This window comes from Poecile atricapillus, chromosome 1, assembly GCF_030490865.1.
Source record: "Poecile atricapillus isolate bPoeAtr1 chromosome 1, bPoeAtr1.hap1, whole genome shotgun sequence".
Classification (NCBI taxonomy): Eukaryota; Metazoa; Chordata; class Aves; order Passeriformes; family Paridae; genus Poecile; species Poecile atricapillus.
In genome coordinates this window covers 70,015,496-70,038,185 of record NC_081249.1, presented here as the reverse complement: position 1 = coordinate 70,038,185, position 22,690 = coordinate 70,015,496, and the positions used below count along the sequence as shown (strand labels likewise).

The 22,690-nt window shown below is 38.5% G+C and overlaps 1 protein-coding gene across 1 annotated transcript in view; it reads left to right on the top strand.

Moving 5' to 3' along the window:
- The first annotated feature begins 9,165 nt into the window (after positions 1-9,165).
- The window catches only part of WASF3 (WASP family member 3), a 45,999-nt gene continuing 32,474 nt past the window's right edge, over positions 9,166-22,690 (top strand). The window contains exon 1 of the mRNA XM_058829594.1: positions 9,166-9,226. The gene's annotated coding sequence lies outside the window, so the exon portion shown is untranslated. The remainder of the gene's footprint in view (positions 9,227-22,690) is intronic.

Below are 22,690 nucleotides of genomic sequence, written 5' to 3'. Positions count from 1 at the left end.
CTGTACAGCTCTGTCCATGCTCTCTGGGAAGCAAAGCTGTTACTCTTCAAAGCATTGTGTGGTTTCTGCTTTTTTATATGGAGGTGGGAAGAGGTGGATTTGAACTTGTGCCAGGCTTCCTGCTGTCTTTTCTCTCTTCTCATCTCAGAATGACGTGGTCAGTAATAACCAGAATGTCTGGTTGCTTCCATTTCCAAATGTAAGCCGCACATTACTCTGGAGCTGTCAGCTGCTGCCTGGGCAGACATGGCATTGCCCTGCGACCTGGCATGTCTTCTTTCCTGTGACACATCCTGTGCCTCCACTCCTGCCTACATAGGGTTAAACAGAATAGCTGCTCTTCAAATTTAAAAAAAATCTTGCATGTTTATTGGCAACCCATGTCTTTCCGCAACCAGTTGCCACATTGAATGTTTATTTTTTTCCCAAAAGTCAAGATATTTTGCATTTTATATGATGTAAATCTGTACTTAATTATTGGAAATCTAAATTATTTATAGTTTTCAAAATGCTAATAGAGGAAGGCAAAATTGAAATGGGTATTTTCTGGTTGTTGGAAGACTGGGGAAGGGATGCAGACAAGAAATCAATCCAGAATAGGATAATTTACCTGCAGTCACATTATTATGGAGAAATCTGAGGTGTATATATTGTGTGTATTAAGTAATTTAGGCTTTCTTTGTGGTCACATCACATCTTCATTGTTTCTAAACCTGTTAGTGGAAATTACTTTGTAAGATTCTGCATTTGTGGCAGCTGACTGCCTCTTCTTCCTTCCCCTCAGCAGAAAATACTAAACATGGCTGTGAATGTCATAGTGAAGTAATCTGAAGGATAGGATTTATGGGAATATGTAGTGGGAACAGGTAAAACTAGTCTCATTAGTTAGTATCAACTGTGTGGTGTTTAATCTGATGGTAAGGCAGTTGATGACCTGGATGGGTTATGTGATTAGGATAATGAAGTTGATATTTTTCATTATGCATGTTTAAAAAAGTATTTTAAAATTCTTTTATATGAAAACAGGCCTTAATTAAAACCATGAAAATACCATGGTAACAGCAGTCATGATGGTTTTAAGCCACTTCAGCCTTCTTTTCAAAAGAAAAACTGGACTTTACTTCTGGATTTCTGGTGATTTGTTTGATCTTCCTAAACTGCTAAGCTCCTCTACATTGAGTGAGATTTGAGGTCACAGATACATGCAAAACTGCTTTAGTTTAACTGGCTTATGAATAAGAATGTTTATAACAAAAAAGACCCAAAAGTAACAAGCAAAACGGCCTGTTGTAGCTGGTCCTTCAAAAACAGTAGGAGGGAGGGGAGAAAGCCCCTAGAGAAGCTGGGATAGACCTGAACCATGTAGCTAATGTTAAAGTATGTCAGCCTCTTTCAGGAGCAGCTTTCCAGCTGGGATGTAAAATGGAATAATTCAATACATAAGTTTCACCTGTTAAAATGCTTTAATTTCTGTCCCTTCTTTCTCACCCACCTTACTTCTTTACATAATAATGTCCTTGATTGAACCCCATAGATCAGCTGTAAGGAGTCATTAAACTGTTTAATTGCATTGAGTTTTAATTTTATAAATGGTGGCTCTTTAATGATTAATCTGTATGATACCTATGTCTGTTTGAAAACAATTTACATGCTTTTTGAGACTTTAAAATTGGGAGAAAACCTCACACTTCTCACAAGTACCTTCCTAGTGATAAAACATACTGGTTTTATGTATATAGAGATCTGTATCTGTAGGTACACTGCAGTACAACTGCAGTATTACCTACTTGCATACCTAAGTATGTGCATGTGAGAGTGCTGTTTATGAGAACAGAATATTTCAGCTGGAAGGCACTTACAGTCCTCATCCAGTCCAACTGCTTCAGGGCTGACCAGAAGTTAAAGCATGTTGTTAGGGATGTTGTTCAAACACCTCTTAAACTCTGCCAAGGGTTGAGGCATCAACCACGTCTCTAGGAAGCCTGTTTGAGTGTGTGACCCCCCTCCCTTGGTGATGAAACACCTCTTACTGTCCACCCTGAACCTCCCCTGGTGCAGCTGTGAAGCATTCCCATGTATCCTGTCACTGTGTCCCAAGGAGCAGAGCTCAATACTTCCCTTTACACATCCCTTCCTCAGGAGGTTGTGGAGAACAATAAGGTCACTGCTCAGCCTATGTTCCTCCAAACTAGACAGGCCCCAAGTCCTCAGCCACTCATTACAGGACTTTTCCTCCCAGCCCCTTCTCCAGCTTTGTTGAACCCCTCTGGACACATTCAAGCACCTTCACAACCTTTGTAAATTTTGCAGCTGAGAACAGCAGACAGTCCTTGAGCTGAGGCCACACCAACACTGAATGCAGCAGGACAATCCCCACTTTTGCCTGGCTGGTGATGCTGTTTGATGCATCCTGGGATGGGGTTTGCCCTCCTGTCTGCCACGGCTCACTGCTGACTCAGATTGAGCTTCTGCCTTCCATGTACTCCAGATCCCTCTCCACAAGTTTTTACTTGTGTCTGGCATTACTTCGTCCCAGGTGCCAAGTCCAACATTTGGACTTGTTAAGCTTCATGCTATAAATGATAGCCCAGTGATAGTTCCAATACTCCCAATCTGTGTAGATCCTTCTACAAAGCCCCATGACACAATAACAGAAAGGTGAATTTTTTTCCATATACACAGTCCTCTATATGCAAAGCATTATTCTGTCTGTTTGGGTGGAGGATGTGCCTTCTGTTCTCCAAACATTAAATCTGAGTGCTCTTAGGTTTTTTCATTTCTCTTTCACCACCAAGCTGTGGGGGAATTAGCCATGGAGTGATGTGAGTGGTTGCTTTCAGCTAGATCCAGATGTAAAAAATATGTCTTGGCCCTGAATGTGGTGTGCTAGAGAGAGCAGCTGCTTGCTTGATCCAGGCTGTGACCATCTGCATAATTCTGATTCCACAGAATTGAAGTTGGCTTTCAGCTACAGTAGTGCCGAGTCGTTCAGTAGGACCTTGGTGCTTCCTCCTTTGCTGTTGTATCTCTTTATTGGTGTGGTATTTTTCCCCCTTTTTAAAAACCACATCAGTTCTGTTTAATTTGGCTTTTTTTTCCCCCTGGACATTCTGAAGCCTACTAGATTTCATTTATCAGTCTTGAGGTGTCTTACTTGTGGTTATATGTGTGTGTATATGGTATTTTTGGCTAATGCTTTTCAGTGGGGTTCTGTGGCCTGTGCTGATTCATACTTCCTTTACTCTGCCACTTTTCTCTAACATGAAACTGTAGGGTGTAACCTCTACATGACCCTCTACTAGTTCTGGAGAAGTATGAGTGAAGAAAATCTCAAGTTTTGTCCAGCACAAGGTGAGATCTGATATTTGATTTGAATGTCAGCTGTTAATGACCTGACAATATTTTTGGATTGATTTTGTCACCAAATTCAGGCATTTTAATGAAGCATTTAACTTGAAAGTCACAGCACTTAGCCTTGGACTAATCCCCTTAATGAACCCACAGGTTTTCTTTCTGGAGTACTTACACAAAGTATCTGTCTAGATGTTCATGATTTTTAGCAGTGTCTGCTAACAACAAGAAGTGAGGTTGAATGCTCCAGAAAGTCGAATTTAAGGGACCTTTCTATTTTAAGGAACATATTCTTGAATATTAGTAACTGAAAAACCGTGCTATGTAATGCTGGGTGAGTAACAACTGAAATTAGAGATGCTGTCTGCCGAGGATGACCCATTTTTAGTGTTGTTACGTGACATAGAGTGGGGATCCACTTAAGTAAAGCCATCAGCATTCATTCTGTGAAGCATTAGGGAGACGTCTCTACAGGCTAGGAGTGGAGCTAGGAGGGAGCTCTTTTTGTTACTTTGTAAAGATGTGTACTCTGACTTTCCGGAGAAGATTGCAGGGCTGTATTGGGAGATGGAGCAGGCTCATAATGCAGAAGACTTGTACTGTGATATTAGGTTTGTTATCTGTGAAGAATTTAGGGATGGTGACTGTTGCCAGCAAATCTTTTCAAGTGTTTGAAAATATTTTGATATTGATATCCCACCTGAAATCTGTTCATTCTCAGAGGTATTGGCCTTTTGTCTTTCCTGGTGGTAGAACCCTTTCTTTTTGTATCAAAGATAAGAGAGCTACTTCCTGTCTCTTGTGGTTGGTACTAGTAATTTGTGGCATAATCTTTGTTTGGCTTCATTTGCAGTAAAAAGACAGTGCTGACCATAAGAAGAGAGTTTAGTGCTGGGCAAGCCTCTTTTTGAGACACCAAAGTGGTGATAGATGAAGGGATGGTCATGCTTCTTTCCAGCGAAGAATGTCTTGACAAACCGCTGCTGTTACTGGCTGGCTCGTAGGCTTGATGGGCTGGCTTTTGTGGAATGCAAAATCTCTGAAGATCAAGTGTTTTACCTCAGATAAATTCCACAGGATGTTTAGGATTTTGCAAGCCTGCTGTTTAGATGGGTTTCCTCTGTCCAGTACTGAAGGACTACTATACTCAGTCAAATAGTGAATATATGTGCTGTAATCCAGCAACTGAAATGGAATAAAAGAGACACCAGGTACTCCACACAGGTTGGATATTTTTATTTTATCTGCCTGTGTTATGAAGAAAAACTTGAAGAGCTTGAACTTGTTTGTTCTTTGGAAGGAATTGATGGCAAAGGACACACTGGGTGCTGTGATTAAGTCTGACTGTCAAAGTGGCTCTCAGGAAGATGCAGAGTGGGAAATTGTCCCTTGAGGACTTGTCAAAGGGCAGATTGCTCTCTGCACTCCAAGTACAGTGTTTATCCCAGCTAATTTTGCACTTCTGAATGCTGTGGAGACTTAGAGTTCAGACTAGACAACAGCAAGTGAATGTTTAATTAAAGACCACCTGGAAAACATGAGTTGCAGTGTATTTATGCTGTTCCTGTTCTGTGTCTGAATTTAAGACTGGGATATGAAACAAGTCTAGTTTAAAGATAAGGAACTTCTGAGTTGTCTTGATAAATCTCATGAAAGCTGCTTAGGATGTGCTACTGAGAGCACATCCATAATTTTAAGTAGTTGATTGTGTGTCTCTTACAGAAAAGCCCCCATCCCACTGTAGAAGTACTTAAGATCAAGGGGAACCTAACCACTAATTGATGTGTGGTTCTGCTCTTTGAAGACTTCAGAACCTGTCTGGGTTTTCCAAATGTGTGTCTCAGAGTTACAGTAGTTTCTAAGACTTTAGTTTCATGCTTTTAAGATTGAATACATGCACAAATTTAACAAGGCAAACCAGTACTGAAGTTTTAAACAACTTCCTTTCTTGTGTATGCATTGGTATGGTAATGCAGTTGCTTGAATTCAAACTGTAATGGTAAGCTTTGGGTCTCCATATATGAAAACGTGTTTTAAAAACCCTCCCCACATCCCAGAAAGCAGACTTCAAAATAAAATCCTTTTTTCACCATTTTCATGATGACCTGCCATTTGGATACTTTTAATCTTCAATCTGTGTAAAAGTTATGTCTTGCATTAAATCCTTTATGTTTTTTTCCTGTGGATTTCTGAAGTAATCCTCTGTGTGCCATATAGCTTGTTCTTCAAATTGCTTGTCTATAATAACCTCATTTCTAGGAGTTTTGTTTAGAAAGCTTTAAAACATTGATTTTAAACAAAATTTAGCTGGATTTAAATTTCTTACCAGAAGTCACTGTTACACATTCTGCATGTCTAAATTCTTATCCTGTTGAAACTGTTTAGTACTTTGTAATTTAGTCAGTGAATGCGTCAAATGGGGCACTTGGCAGAGGAGTCAGTGATGTACTTGATAATGAGTAAGAATCTTTTCATAATGGCTTTTGTTGTTGTAGTTTGTTTTTTTTTTTTCCACTTGAGGATTTGATGGGAAAGAAAGAATCCATTCAAAAGGGAATGTGTGTGTTTTCACAGTTGGGCAGTAGATAGGTATTGCTGGACTGTTAGTGGTGTACCAAAACATATTTTCCGTTCTGTGTCTTGTGTTTTCATCATAACTACGTATCTTAAGTGCAGAACACAAAGAAAGTCCAGCATTTTATTGGCTTATCCTGGACCTCTTTCAATCTTCTACCTAAAAAAATATATATATATATGTATATCTCAAAAATCTGAGTACAGAAAAAAGATCTAAAATGCCTTGACATTGACCACATCTTGATGTTTTTATTTAACCAGATAAGGATTTATACTGAAATATATGTCAAGATAGTTAATTTGATTTTATTTCACTGTGAAAGCTGAGATTTGTCCTCACAGTGTGGTAATTCTCAGCTTTCTTTCCATCCCTGTATAGGTCTTATATTGTTGAGTGAGGAGTTCTTTCATCACAGGATGGACTGAGGGATCCTGTTTGTGGTGCAGCACTGCAGACAGTGCATAGATGTGAATGATGGAAGTGGTAAACTGCAGCATGTGAACAAAAACGTGCAGCTCATGTAGGGAACTGTGCACTTCATAAGGTGCCTTTGCTGCTGAGGATAATGTGGTGTGTGAATAAATTCTCAGCCACCCTGGTAGTACTAGAGGGTTTAAGAACTGTATAAAGTTTCAGTCACCTTGTACTGCAAGTGCTCTATGATGTCTGTTCTGTAGTGTTTTTAATGTAGTGCTATTTGCGCTAAAGCAGATTTACTGTTTCCTGAGCCACAGGCATACTTAAATCACTGCTGGTTGAAGTCACAGAATCACAGAATGGCCTGGGCTGGAAGGAGTCTTAAAGACCATCTAGGTCCAATGCCATTGCCATGGGCAGAACACTTTCCACTAGGCCAGGCTGCTCAAAGCCCCATCCAAGCTGGCCTTGAACACTTCCACTGGGCAATCCATTCTCAGCACCCTCACAGTGAAGAATTTCTTTCCAGTATGTAACCTAAATGTACCTCTTTCAGTTTAAAACCATTCCCCCTTGTCTTTTCGTTACATGTCCTTGTGAAAAGTCTGTCTCCAGCTCTCTTGTTGGTCTTCTCTTGGTACTGGAAGTTGCTGTAAGGTCTTCCTGGAGCCTTCCAGGATCCTTTCTTCATAGGAAAAGATGCTCTAGCCCCTCTAATAATCACTGTGGCCCTCCTGGAGTCCCTTCAGCAGGTCCACATCCATCTTATGTTAACTTGGGCTAATAGGATCCTGTCGGACACAATTTAACTGGTATTGGGAAGCTGTGTTTGGAAGGCACTTTCCCCATATAGTACACCTGTCCTGGTAATGAGATCATGAATGAATTGTATGTATGTGAGCCTTTATAATGTGTCTCTTTAAAAGTTTTTTCTCTAAGCACATAAACACCTAAGTGAGGACCAACACCCTGACAAATTGGGAGATTTTGTGAGCAAGTTAACTAGAGGACAACATTTTATTTGGAATGGGTGGTTACTGCACCAGTGCTTAGTGGAATCAAGGTCTGGGCACGTTAAAGCTGTGCTATTCTGAGTGAAGATGAAGGAAAGTGAGCAATGCAGGTGGTGACAGTGAGCAAGCAGGACACTGCTGTCTTGCCTTTGAGAAATCTGTGTGGTGACTTCAACAGTGTCTTGCTTTTATAGATGCTTTGTCTTTCTTATAAATCTCAGTTTATAACTGTGTCCTTGAGATAGAGGTTTTTTCCTATAGTAAATTTTAATTGTCTAAAATATTTAGGCAAGAAAATGTGTAATAGCACCCTTTAAAAATATGGTAATAGTATCAGCCTCCTCTAAGCAAGTGATCTGTTTTAGAGATCATTTTAATACAGTTCTTGCAGAAAGGGCAGTTATATTTTAATTGCAAAAAGACCTTAATTTATAAAAAATTAGTGTATGACTAAATGCTAATCTGTAAGTCACAATGTTCTCTTGATGCTAGGAACTGTAATAGTTTCATGGAAACATCTCACTACTTAATTTTTGCAAGAGATTCTCATTGCTTTTTTTAGTCCATTTTAGTGGGTTTCTGTTCAGTAATATTTAATTTGCTGTGAAGAATCTCAGAGGGATTTAAGCCTGCTGTTTTATTGTGCATTACTGTAGGCCGTTACCTCATTTTTCCATCCCCACAGTCTTCAAGTGGGTAAATGTTACTTTCTCTGCTGATCTTTCTATTTAAAAATTGATTATAAAATAACACAAGCTATTTTGTTACCTTGAAAAAAATTAAGCTGTGTCATGAAATATTTAGCACAAAACAGTTAAAACTCTCTGGGTTATCCTCATGCATATTTTACCAATTTTTTTTTTTTCAGCTGATCACTGAACTGAATCCCATTTTTAATGCATATTTTTAATTATTCTCTTACTGAAAGACTGAGTTTAAAATGTCTTTGTTTGCAGAAAAAGCCACCTGAGTGTACCAGGAAGTTAGAGAGCAGCTGTCATCTCAAACACGTAAGCGGTACGGACATTCTGCACTCTTTTTAAATGGTAAGTTGTTCAAGAGAGCTCTTACTAAACGTTCCTTGTTACTTACTTTGCATTTGTGTGAATCTACAAATAGCTTTGAAGACTGTGATAAGTCCCTCAAACTGAAGACCAGTGATTAATTTTGGAAACTTGTCCAGAAGGTCTTGAGGTAGCTTGGGGAAGGAGGTTTGTACTTCTGTGATGTTGAAGATGTGCTTTATTAGGCCCTGAAAAAAAAATGTCATAAGCATTGCCCACCCAGGAGACTGGTAGCATTTAAATACTAATCTTATTGTGTAGAAAATGGAAATAAATTTACTTTATTCATGGTTGTTCATGAGATACTGGATTTATAAATTTGCATCTGTTAATTACTTTTACCCTGTATAATCTGTACTTTGTTGATGTATTGTCTAAGAGATTTAAACTAAATCTGCTGAGGTTGAATGTTTGTTTGTTTGCATCAAAGTGCAACGGATAATAAAAGATTTGTATTTATTGATATTAAACTAGCTGTGTGGGGAAATATTTCCCTGCCCCCAATCTGTCTCAGCTGCCACACTCAACTCCAGGGACCTTTAGACGAGGACTATCTGTTGCATTCCTGGAAGTGTAGCATTTCCCTCACTATGTGACCTAAGAGGTGAGACACACCCGGAGACGCTAATGAAGGACTGCTGCAACGTTCAGACAATTTTGTTACAATAAGTAAAGCTGATAAGTGTGTGCATATGTGTATTTACAGGGATCTGCATCTTGTTGGCATCTGCAGTGGGAGAGAGAAAGCTTTTGAACAGGGGAAGAAGCTGAAGAGCAGATCTTTTTTTCTTCCTTCTGAGAGGGTGAGGTTAAAAGTAGTATTACTTCATGTAGGGAGAGACTGTTTTCTTCCTGCGTTGTACCCACAGTGCTTCCTTCGGCAGAAGCCATGGCCAGCCTTGCTGCAAGGTCTCTGAGAAACAATAAAGTATGCAGCAGTGCTTTAGGAGACTGTTGTTTAGGATACTGTTCTCCTGTGTCCTAGAGCTGCCTCTGTCTGTAACCTTGGCTATAATCCTTTGCCACACTTTTCCCCTCAGCTGAAATTCACTTAGGTTTATTTCAGTTTTGGTTCTGAGAATATGCTTGATGATACTCAAGACACTTTTCAGCATATATGTTCTGAAAGAGATTGCACTTAAAGTTAGGAAAAAGAATAATTCTGGAAAATATGTGCGTTCACAATTTCAAGTAGGAAACTGTTTTGAGGAATGAAGGAATAAGGAAGCAATATAATGCACACAGGAGTGGGAGGGTTAAAGTAACAGCTTTTGAAGGAGAAAGGTGAAAGAGAACCCACTCTTTCCCCCTTTACCCCGCATGCATTACTCATTAAATGGATAGGTAAATCAGTGGTTATATACTGAAATCATTTGGAAAAAAGATCTTCTGCTAAGTGTCAAAAGCAGAGGAAGTGTGTCACAGAAAGTGACATTAGTCTCCAGAAAAACCCCAAGGGTAAACCTAATGGGCATATCCATGACTGCAGATATGCTTCACTACTAGATTACTAGATTAGAATATTGCTTATTATTTAATGAAACATTGAATGTTACAACATTGTTACATTTCAGTTGCATTTTGTGCTGAATGGAAATGTCATTGCTTTTATTCATGGGAAGCTACAGAAATTAGTTACTACAGGAATAAGAGCCTTGGTTTTGGAGTATTTTACTTAGGTTATATTTATGGATAAAACTACAAAAAATATTTTGAGATATTTGTTGTTCATTCTGAGTGTAGTTTTATCAAGAATTTTCTGGTTTTTGTACAGTTTAAGCCCAACTCATGTAGAGTTTAATTGAAGTGTAAAGTGTGTAACTAGTCTGGAATTTAATGCAACTTATGAGTGTATAAAGACAATGCTGAGCATACTTGAAAATATCAACCTTTAAGTTTTTGGGTTTTTTTAAATTAAAACCTAATTCTAGTAAACAAATTCTAATTTTTAGTTGAACATTAATCAGTCATGTAGCACAAACATTCTCATTGGACATAAAATTTGGAAACTACCTTATCAATAACATGAGAAACTTGTACTTAAAATAATGGTTGATTTCTACAGAAATGTAATATATTTTCTTTTTAAATACCCATTCAGAGAATTTCATTTACAAGTCATAATAAAAAACTTAATTCACCTGTTCTGCATGCATAGTAAGGCATTTGAATTTAAAATTAAGTTACTCATTTTGTCACTTGGATTATAGTTGTGCCTTGTCTTGCTTCTCTGGCTTTCCTTCTGTGTTTTGCTAACATAAATGCTCCCAAAAGTTGTCAAAACAGTATAAAACAATACTGATAAAAACAGTATATTGAATATTTAATATACTGATAAAAACAGTATATTAAATGTCTGTTAAAGTTGCTGATTTCTTAAAATGCCATCCATCCTGTGTGACTAGCATGCACTGGCTTTTCTAAACACCCATTACAAACCTACAACACTACAGTACAAAAATGTCTTCCCCAAAGAAAGTTAGAGAGCATGTAGTGAAGAATGAAATACCACATGCAGGGCTTGAAAACAGCCTCTGATGCTTACTAGCCCCAGGTGTCAATTCAGTAGGCTACCAGAAGAATTATTTTGTCATCACATAAAAGCAATTCTAAGAAATAGGCCTTTACACTTAGTTTGGCAGACAAAAATACTTTATACACGTTTTGAAAACAGATGTTAAAATTATATTTGTGATTGCTGTATGGATAATACTCATCCAATCTTTAGAAATACTTCTATTGGGAAAGTAACTTGGATATTTTTAGTCATGGTTAGACCAAATTTATGTGCCAAAACTTTTGCCTTTACTGTCTGACTCTTCAGTTGTATTACCTGTATCCTTTAACCTTCAAGGCTGCTAAGTTATAGAATTATTTAGTAACTCTAATGGCTTGTTTTAAATCAAACATTTAGGATAGTCCCCTGAAAGAAAGAAGGTTTTTGGAATGGGGCAGATTGAGTGTGAAAAGTAGGTTGGGTAGGAGAGAAATAGTCAGTGAAGAATAGTGGAAGGTTGTTGGACTACTTGACCAGCCAAAAGCTGCAGAGCACTAATTGCATAGCAGTGGAGCAGGACAGTGTTTCCCCAATGGTCTCATGGGGGTGGAAAAAGGTGAAAGTGGGAAAATGAGAAAGGTGAAAGTGTTGCAGAATTTTGCATTACAGATGGTAAAGCCAAAATGATGTGGAACTGGTTTTGGGAAAGACTAACTTAAAACATGATATAGAAGTGATCACAGATTTTGATCTTGAGCTACATGCATTTTTGATGGGCTTTTTCTTGTTTTCTGTCTGATCTTGATGTTAGGAGAAGCTGAATATTTGGGCTTAGCTCTTGCCTGTCTGGGGTTAAACTCTTTTCAGTATGCACTTATTTATATTTTGGGCTTGACTGCATGGAGTTGAATTAAATTGCAGCCTGGCAAAATGGGTTTGATGTTAGCAAATCTCTTTCTGTATTAAAAGTGGTGTCTGCCTTAGCACGCTCATCACATATAGAAATATTCTTTGTTATCACTGTCTGAGACTGAGAAGTTTTCATTTCTGCAAATAAATGCAGTCATTGGCCTCTTCTCTGAACTTTTCTGTGATTGGCATCATAATAACTTCCCTCTGAATTATGCAGCTACTGCACAGGGATCTGCTTGAAGATGAGGTTTAAATCTTCATTGCCTGTGCAATGATTAAATAAATCAGCTTCTAAATTTAACTGATGTAGTTAAATTACTTCTTGAACTGTGTGTAGATTAGTCTCTAATGGCTTGATTTTTTCCATATGTGCTTGTAGTCTATGTAGATTACATTGATTATTTTGAAGTGTAGTTAAGAGCAATGTAAGTATTGATAGGTTTGTTACATAATTTGGTGGGGTGTATGGAAGATCCATGTAATCATAGATAACTTTAAATTACAGTCTTTGAGAGTTGGAGTCAATGTGTTTGTGCCTACAGTCATCCTGTCAGTCCATAAAAAACAAACTGGTCTCCAGTGACAATGGGTTTTGCTCGGTTAGATGTGATTCTCAACCTCAGGAAGGGTGCCAACAACTGCAGCATTGCCCGCTGGAGCCTCATCACAGAGATGGCAATAGCAGTCCTTTTTCTGTTTAGCAGCCAGCTGGTCACAGCTGTAGTTAAGAAGTCTATTCCTCTTGGATTGGGGGATCTCATCAGCTCAACGGGTTTTAAACTAATAATTGCATTTCACAGGAGAAGATTTTATCACTAGAATAAGAGCAACAGCAAGTTGCAGGTTTAGAGCAGGTTCACTTAAGAATCCTGTATCTTTTTTGTTTCTGTTGTTTGTTTAAAGAAAAACAAAAGCATCCTGAACATTAACATTGCAGGATTTAATCCCCTCCCCTTGTTTTCACTTAAACATGTTTAGGTTCAAAATCTACTTACTAGCGTTAAGAATGAACATCTAGGAAATCTTTTTGTTCAAGGCAATTTAATGATAGGGAATATGGAAAGTATTTTGGTCCAGTATGCAAAATATTTTGAAACAAACTCATGGCAGAGTTCACTACTAGCCACTGTGGAACTGGAGGAGTGAAAATAATCAGTTGTGTTTTTCTTTCTTTAGAAATAGGTGCCCTAATTGATTTCAAACTGCTTTCTTTAAGTTTGCAGGAGGCTGTCATGATTCTACTTTTACTTGTAAATCAAACATTAACATTTAAAGCTTCCTCATTTTTTATGTACAGTTTGTATATTTCATGGAATGGGTCAGGTTGGAAGCGACCACAGTGGGTCATCTGATCCAACCTCCGTACTCAAGCAGGGTCATCCTAGAGCACATGGCACAGGATTGTGTCCAGATGGTTCTTGGATGTCTCCAGTGAGGGAGACTCCACACCCTCTCTGGGCAGCCTGTTCCAGTGTGTGGCCACTGCACAGTAACAAAATTTTTCCTCATGTTCAGGTGAAACTTCCTGTGTGTCGCTTTCTGACTATTGCCTCATCTTGTTTGGCACCACTGAGAAGAGCACTGCAAAGAACCTTCAAGGTAAAACAGGCTGCCCTTAAATTATCTGGTTGCAGCTACAAGGTAGCCTAAGCTATGCATTAAAAAAGTTTAATATTTGTTATTAATGGCTCCTTATACTTAAGAAATAGAACACTGAGTCTTTACAGATGGCTGCCTGGTCTGTAACCTGTCAGCATTTTTAGTAAGCTAGGTGCATTTTCCTTGTTGTTTGGGGAGAAGTAGCATCTACTTCTGAAGGTTTGTGGAAAGAGTTTTCATGCTATGGGGTGTGTTGGAAGAGTTTTCATATTCAAATAAGAACACAGTCTTTGAACAGGATGCTTTACACTGCCAGTGGTAGGGGAGTTTGGAATATCTCTGGGCAGTGGGTAGGAAATGGGGAAGGAGCAACTATGCTGTCTCATTGTTTTAGTTACTGTACTCTTTCTTCTGAGAGTAAGAAACAGTCTTTAAAATCTGTCTCTGAATAGTAAACAGTTTCAGTAATTAAAAAAAAATAAGAAAAAGTTTTGTACCAGATACTGCTTGTTGGCAAACACAGGATTGGAATACCGCAGGGGTGAAAGGGTAATCGGAAGGATTAGTTTATATCTCTCCTGTTACTTACCAATGCCTCCAACTCTTGCTGGACCAGCTGGCAGCTTCCAAAGAAACAGTGAGACATGTCATTGCAGAAGTGAGGTGTGGAGAGCAGGTTAGTAGAGCAAAGCAGCTGTAGGACACGTGAAGGGCACAAATCTTGGTTGCTGTGTGGGCAACTGGAGTGGTGAATAAGCACAAAGCAATGGTGCTGGATGTGAAAGAGGCGATAAAGCACTAGCAGTAGGACTCCTATAAAGGAGGAGAAGATTGGACTGTGGCTCTAAAATGTGTGCAGGGCATCTTCTCATCAGTATAAGACTTGACTGGTTTCAGGTTATTTGGCTGTGGAATGCTGATTGATGCAGTTGGGAAGTATGAATGTGATCAGTTCAACATGCAGTCTACTGCTTTACATTTTATGACTGGTGATTCATGGTAAACAGTTAAAGAAGTGTTCTGTTCTCTATGCATTACAAGATCAATTTGGATTAAATTTAGATTTTAGATTGAAAACATAGAGAGAATGGTTCCTTAATTTTTTTTTGATGGTTTGTCCTTGATTTTATCTTAGTCTCTTGGAAAAGAAAAAAGGGATCACAATTTACCAGGAGCTAAGGGCAACTACTCCTCTTGAGATCTGATGGTACCTTTCATCAGTTAAGCGACTTCTTGTTCCTGAGAAGAGGAAACTAATTTTTGTCTTGAGTTGCTATTCATGCTCCTGTTTCAGAGTATTGTGTATTTATTTAAAAAGTACATATTTAATATTTCATTATTTAAAAATAAATTTGGTCTTAAATATTTGAGTATATGCTGCTTGTTTCATTTTGTAAACTAATCACAGAAATCAATGTATACCAGGTTAGCATTCACTAAAAGCATATTTTTCAGAAAGAGATGGAAAGGATACAGACATAAACTATTTATGTAGCTAAAAAGATAAGCAGAATTTGTAATGCACACATGGGATATCGCTTTTTTTCTGTTCAGTAAATTTTTTGTTGACCTACTTAGAGTTTGCTGGGATGCCTACCTGATTCTGGGAAATGTAAGAGCAGGAAGTCCCGAGAACTGCGGGAGTTCTGAGCTCTTTAGTGTCATTGGTTTGTGTTCCTACCAATAAGATGGACTGGAACTAGAAAGAATGACTTTAGAGGAGCAGCTGAAGGTACTGTGTGTAATTTTGGGGAAGAGGGTACATTACTGCTTTCTACAACTGCCTTGTGAGGGGGGTGGAAAGGGAGATGCTGATCCAGCACATGTCAGGTGCTCAGTGACAAGATGCAAGGGAATGACATCAAGCTGCATCAGGGAAGTTTAGATTGGATGTTAGGGAAAAATGGATCAGTGAGAGTTGTGGTCAAGCACTGGAACAGGCTCTGCAGAAAAGTGGTCAAACCTGTCAGAATTCAAGGAGCATTTGCACAGCACTCTTAAGTACCTGGTTTAACTTTTAGATTGCCTTGTGTGGTCAGGAGCTGGACTGGACTATCCTCACAGGCCCTTTCCAAATCAGCATATTCTATGACTGAAGTAAAATTCTTATAATATGACAGTATTGGTGCTGTTTCTTGTAGGAAGCAGTTGCTAGTCTTTCAGGTCTTGTTATCTAGTCACTTGTGCTTAGCTTGCTGTTCACCTACACAACTAAACACTGTAACTGAGTGTGAAATGGGAGTTCAGCTTGAATTGCTTTGTTTTTTGTTGGGGCTTTTTTTTATTTTGTCCTAAAGCAGATTGAGTGCTTTCACTAGCACTTCCATGCTCTCAGATATAAGGGTAGTAATTCCATAAACTGCTTTGACTTCTTTCCCCTGGATTAGATTTTTGCTGGCTTCCAATCTGATTCCAGCACGAGAAGCAGCTCAGCCAGGAGCAGCAGCTATAATAGCAGAAATGTTGAAACAGGAATGGGAAAAGGAATCCATTTAATTAAATCAAGGAGCTGTTGGCTTACAGCTGTTGTGAAAAGCACAACTTTAAATGGAGCTGATCTTAAGGCAATGACTGGGTTTTGCTTCTGAGAAACAAACATAACTCGTGCTGTGGTTGAAACATTTGTTGCTAAGTATTGATGTGATCTAGATCCAATTTCTGATGCTTCTGCAGGCCTTGATGATGCTGACCAGCACACAAGTGGCTCTTGTGCTTCTCAGCAGTATAATTGAGATGATGCTTCTTGCCTTTCGCATGTTTGGAGAGTAAATTTAATGTCAGGGTGTGCAGGTACTGGGTATTACCTTACTGTAATGGTCTTGGTGATGCTCGTTGGCAGTTGCAGCCTTGCTAGGTTTGGGCAGTCTGTTCCTCTTTCAGTGGGTTTTAGTTGGCTCTGTTGCCAGGATGTTGCTGTGTATTTGACTGCCAGTTAGTAAGGAACATGAGATCTTTCCCAAAGATTTCCAAAGGATTGGGCGGCCAAGTGCATTATAGGGAGTGAGAGGATCAAGCAAGCTGACTCCTGTACATATTTTTTTTTATTCCTTCCTTATCCATGGAACCTTCATTTGTAAGTATTGGAGGGAAGCATAATTAAAAAATACTGAAACATATTTTCCGCCTTAAGATGATTCTTTTTCTTTTTAACCTGTATTAGCCTCTCTTCCTTCTTGTCCTGACAAGATTAAAACAAAATAAAACTGCTCTTTTTCAGCCTTTATATAGCAAATTAAAGCATGCTGAAACAGCATTGTAGGATGTATTATGCTGTAGGTTTGGTTTGGATCCAGGATTATATTTATGATGCAGATTCTCCAGCTGTGAAGTATCTGAACTCTTTCAGATGAGTACCCAAACATTGTCTGTTGGGGTGTATGTGTCAGTGTCAGCATCTGGGGGTCCACAGACTGGGAGAGCACTAGTTGAAATACATATTTCTGTTTCCCTACAAAAAAGTATATGCAAGATGGACTCAGGATCATCACCAGCACCTATTCTGCTCTGAAGGTGCCTATGTTCCTGTTGTACTTGCTAATGCAGTCTCTGAAGTCTTTGAACATCCCTAGAGGCTCACAGGTGAAAAACCTGATAGCTCATGCTGTTCTTTATTGTGGACTCCATGTATTTTAATGGTTTGTGCTTTTATTATTCTGTGTAAGACTATTTTCCTCCCAGCTCACACTTAGCATTCACCCACACTTGGCATTGACTTAAAGAGAATTACAGACATAGCTATAAATCAGTGTGATGCTTTCAAATAGTTGCTGTTAAGTTCTGAAATTTCATAGTCCCTTATAAAGCTAAGTTTACATTTTCAAGACATATTTATGCATATATGTCTTGAAGAAAGACAGACAAAAGGTTGCACAAGGGGTATTTTAATGCACTGATTTGGAATACAGGAATAAAGCAGATTTTAAAAATTTAGTGTTATCACTGATAACCTCTGCATCCCCAGTAATATTAGCTGTGATTTGATGATTTTTAGCTAGGAGAAAAAGTTGCTTAAGCCTTCTCTTAGTGATTATTTGTACATGGTAAGAATGCTTTTTTTCCTTGAAGCTGGTTTCTGGAGCACTTCTATCCTTCCAGCTCCATGGAGATGTGTTGATACAATGCCAGATTTCATGGAACACAAGTTTCTTTCCAGCCTTCAAGAGTTGAAAGGGGATTTTTACAGAAGACTAACTGCTGAATTCTGTCTGAGACTCACTATGGTTTTATAGTAGCTTATTTGTCTCACAATGGGAGTTACTGTATGTGTAATGAGGAAATCTCTTTAATGCTGAAGATGAGGTTTCGTATGCCAGTGTTCCTTTATCAAAGTAAGCTACATGTTACTTGCAGTACTGCCTGACACTGATTTTAGCTTTAACCTGCCCCCAAGAAAACTCCCAACAAAAAAACCCTCAAACCCCTCCCCAAAAATCAAAAAATAACCAAAGAAACCCACAAAATTCCAACCCAAAATGCTACTAAAACCTCAAAACAGCAGGAAAAAGAAAAATCTGAGGCAAACATGATATGTTGAATTATTAAGAAGGTAATGGTGGTCAGAACCTTGACATCTGAATTTGTGATCCTAACAAGAGAGAGGATCTGTCACAAAAGAGCCAGACACACCAAGAGAAGATGTGATATTTTGTATCGGGGAGATGTATCTGCTTACAATCTCAGTGTGCCTTACATATCAATAACAAATATACAAAGTGTGTTTAGATTTACTTTTTTTACTGCAGTTTCATTTGTCTTAGTATTCTGGTCCTTGTGAGAGGTACAAATGGATATCTGCCAATGTAAATTAGTTTTGAAAAAATGTTTTTTCAATATTGGTAAAGGCAGGAAAAGGAGTATGATCTGTCTTGATTTTTGCTGGACCCCATTTTACTGGCTTCTGATTCAGCTGTTGGGGTACAGGGAGCTCCTGTACTTTTGATAACTGGCTGTTCTGCTGTCATCTGGAACTGTTACTATTTCATTTTATGAACTGAAAAATTACACACTGCCTATTTCTCATGCATCAAACAGGAATGTTTTCTGTGATTAACTTGAAGATATTAGCTGTGTGGAAGAGAGTGAGGAAAATTACCTGGAAGAGGGAAATAGCATCTTTAGTGCTCAGGTTACTGTGCACAGGCAGATAACATGTAGGAAAGATATAAAATACATCCCCCCCTGGGAAAATCTCTGACCAGGGCTCAGTCTTCCTTAGGCACCAGAGTGAAATAATCACAACACAAGAACTGTAGTAACGGGGGTCCTTGATAAGGCTGCCTGTGCTTTGTGGCAATTTTTTAGTGGTGGTCATTTGGTTTTTCTGTGGTTTTGATTGTTTGGGTTTTTTAAATTTTATTTTTATGACTGTGCTGAGTGTTGCTTTCTGTCACTCATAGTATCTTTCTTGACTTACACACCAGCCCCTGATCACATGGCACTTTGTGATAATGCTGTAGTACGGTAGCTACCAGAAGATGGACTTCATGGGAACAGATGGCACACTTGGCTCAGGATAAAAATAGTTGGGAATTTTCAATTCACTTAGACTCAGCTGTTGGATCCAGACACAAAATATTTAGTTCAGTTTTCCCATGAAAGCACCCAAAATAAATCTGGTTTCCCCCCCACAGACTAGTTGCCTTTTCCAGGTTTCTGATATATAGGTAAAGTCAAGTGTTGGTAGGAGTATCAAAATCAGAAAAATTTGTAGCGTGGGTGTAAAGCTTCACCTTGAGGAACTCCAGGGATGTTGCTTTATTTTGTAATCATTTAAATCTCCATGGGCTGTGTCTGTGTGTTTCCTGACACATACCAGGAAATTTCTGCTGCTGTTGTGTGGCTGTTCAGATAGATATTGAAGTTGCTTTGACTGCAAAGTATTTTAAGGATTGTGATATATAGTGTGGTAGCCTGAAAAAGCATCATTGCAGGTATTTCCCAGTGGTAAAGTCTTTCCTGCCTGGTGGGAGCTGGAAGGGGGAGGAGGTTTGCTGAGAGTAGAGGTGGAGAATGTATCATGGCAATTCTATGTTAATCTTGAGTGCTTTTTCTTTTGCTGTTTGACCTACATTATTGGTCTCTTCCATCATCTCTGTGTGCCATATATATAATAAATGTGTATAAGTTGCGTGTGTATATATAAAACATGAATGTACACAAAGTGTACTTGTGTGTATATGCATATATGACATCCAGAGGGTTTCTTTTACGGGAAAGAACTGTAAGGAAACTTGGCACTTCCCTGTGACATTTGAAATTTTTGTTTAACTGAATTATGTGAAAATGTAACACTTCATGTGACATTTTGGATCAACTGCTGGGGGTAAAAGAGTTTATGAACAGATTTCTGCCCCCCTTCACCCCCCCTCCCCCTCCGAAAAGTCCTTTTAAAAAAGGTTTTTTGTGGTGAACATTAGATATGGGAAATGGGGAACACTGTGTATTGCCATAAAATGGATATTATTTGACAAAAAATTGAATCCTTGATCCCTTTTTTTACTTTCCCTTCTGATGTAAGGCTAATTGGACTTCTGAGAGACAAATTACTGAATTTGCTTTTGGTTTAACTTGAGGTCATTGGAGGATCTGAATGGCATGCTGTCCCTGCAGGAGGACTCCTGAGGCCTCACCAGGTGGCCTTTATCACATGGACTGTGACCCAGACAGTTATTTCGAGCAGTTTAAATCCAGTAAGGCTCTGTTAAATGAGATCAATGTAAGTCAGCGAGCCTAGCTGCAACTTAGGTTTTCTTTATATAATCAAGGCATTTGCTTCTGATAACCCTTGCTGTTTGTGAAGGAGGAGGGCTGGGACAAATGTACTTTAAATGGTCTGCAGGAGTTATTTGTACATTATTGTAGTCTAGAACACTAAGAAAAGGCTTGTTTACAGTTGTAGACTTTTAATATTCTATTACAAGTTGTTCTAGCATCAAATTGTCTGAAGCAGTGTAATGAAATTATATGATAATGGTTCTTGTCACAGAATTTTGTCATTTCTGTAGTGCAGATAGAATGTGTCTGTATATAACTCTAAACTCTTAAAAGAATGTGCATCAGCTAACTAAAACAGGCTTAAAGTAAGCACTGCAATAATGCCATCATTCAAGAGACTATTGAAAGAATCATACTTAGTTTCTTTTCTTACAGAAAGAAACTACTTACGGTAGTTTCTCAGTGGTGTATCGTAAATTGGGACATGGAAAGCCACTCTGTCTTATTATTTTGTCAGTTGACGGAGTTTGTAATGATGCTTCTTGGACTGCAGTAGGTGGGTAGGGAACAAAGAAATTCCCTTTAGGTGGGAAATATCCTGGTATGGTTGTTAATTTAGCACCAATGTTTATTAAATTCTCTTGGTTTAGTCATGTTTTTTTTTTAATTGTTATTTGTTGCTTTGTGGTATTACTGTGCTGGAAAAATTAACAGGTACTAAGCTGGTGGGAATCACTAGTGTTGCAGTACACATTAAGTTACTTGAGACATGATTTAATTTTAAGGTTTAAATTCATCTTAGCCAGTCAGTGAGGAGTTCTATGGGAATACTTCTGGGTTTTGAGATAGTGGCCTGTAGACATTTTTTCAACTGTCTGGGCTGCTGAGTTTTGCTGTGGAAAGTGAGAACTGTGTGGCTCTGCCTGCATAACAAACTCTGCTCACATCTGATTAAGATCCAAGCCTGTTTCCAGATGACATCTGGAAACATTTCGACCTACTAGTGGAGGGCTGTTCCTGACCTAATTAGCTTGGTGTTTTAACTAGCTCTCTGCTGCTTTGTGATTTTCTTCCTTTTGACTTCATCTGGTTTAAACTTCTCACTGAATGTTACCATGTAGGGTACTAAAGGTCAAAACCAAATTAGATTTTACAATCTGCTGCTCTTCCAGTCAGTGTTTCAGTACTTCTAAATTTTCATACATGTAATCATTGGGTATTCCAAGTACAAAGAGCTGAATAATTCAGCAGCCGTATGGCTCGCACATGTCAAGATGATACGAAAGCGGGGGGATGATCAATCTAATTCTTTCCTGTGCTGTAGGACAAAGCACTGCTTCCTCCTCTTTCTGTTCTGAGTTTCTCCTAGTTTTGACTGGGTGCTTGTTTTGAAAAAAGAGGTGGTATTTTTAAAGGGTAAATGTCACTTGAGAGGTGGATAGTGTAGTAAGGTATTTATATTTTCATTTATTTCAACTGTGCTTAAAAAAAGGCTACCACTGTTTCTTTATAAGCAAAAACAAAGCATTTTTTAGCTGCTGTGCCAAACTGGACAAAGGAAATTTAAACAAGCTCCAACAAATGTGTAGTGTGCATCTTTGCTGTAAAGGTAAATAATAAAACCAAAGGGAAACAAATGGTGACTCAGTTCAATTCTATTTGCTTAAATAGGAGAAGGGATGATAATAAATTCTTGGGATATGATACAGAAAGGTCATATAAAAGAAAACCGTGTTTTCAGTGCAGCATAAGTACTTTGTGATTGAAACAAGTCCATTCTTAAGATAGCAAAAACCAAAACGTGCTCTTACGTGATTTGAAAAGACATTTTTTCCTTTGTCATATGCATGCATAACATTTACACTGTATTTGGTGTCAGTCTAGCAGTATTAGGTTGAAATAGTAAAATTGATAGTGACAGTAAGGTTTTTATTGGTTTTTTTTAAATGTATGAATGCAGTGGAACAGATGTTCAGAACAGCATGGAATATTCCTTGTTCCCCATCCCACCATCCCTTTCACACCGAGCCATCTGGAAGGGACTAGGAGCAGGATGAGCAGCCATCACGCTAAGAACAAGATTAACGTGTCGGCATCTTTTGTTGATACTTTAAACTGGTCACTGTTTGTTCAGCAGAAAGAAACAATGTGAGGTCTCGTGACTGATTCCCTGTGTGCTAAGATCATTCATGTGCTACAGAAAGAAGGCAGAAGGGAAAATGTGATTTATATAGAACAATTATTTCATTTAATGGTAGTCAGGCTGGACTTAGACCTATACAGGCAGAGACCAACTTTTTCCCCATTCAGCTGTATTGATGTGACAGGCCTTCTTTTACCATTAAGCACAGTGTCAGGTAATGGCATTCTGTTAAAGCAGATTCAGATTTACTTATTTGTGAAAAAACTTCTGTATATGTTTTCCAGGGTTTTTCAGTTCATGCTTTTCATGAACTTTTATTTTGTTACCCTGAATTTTTCTTTTTTACAGTAACAAGTATACCATGTACTTCAGTTTACTCAGATTTCTTTATTACCCTTTACC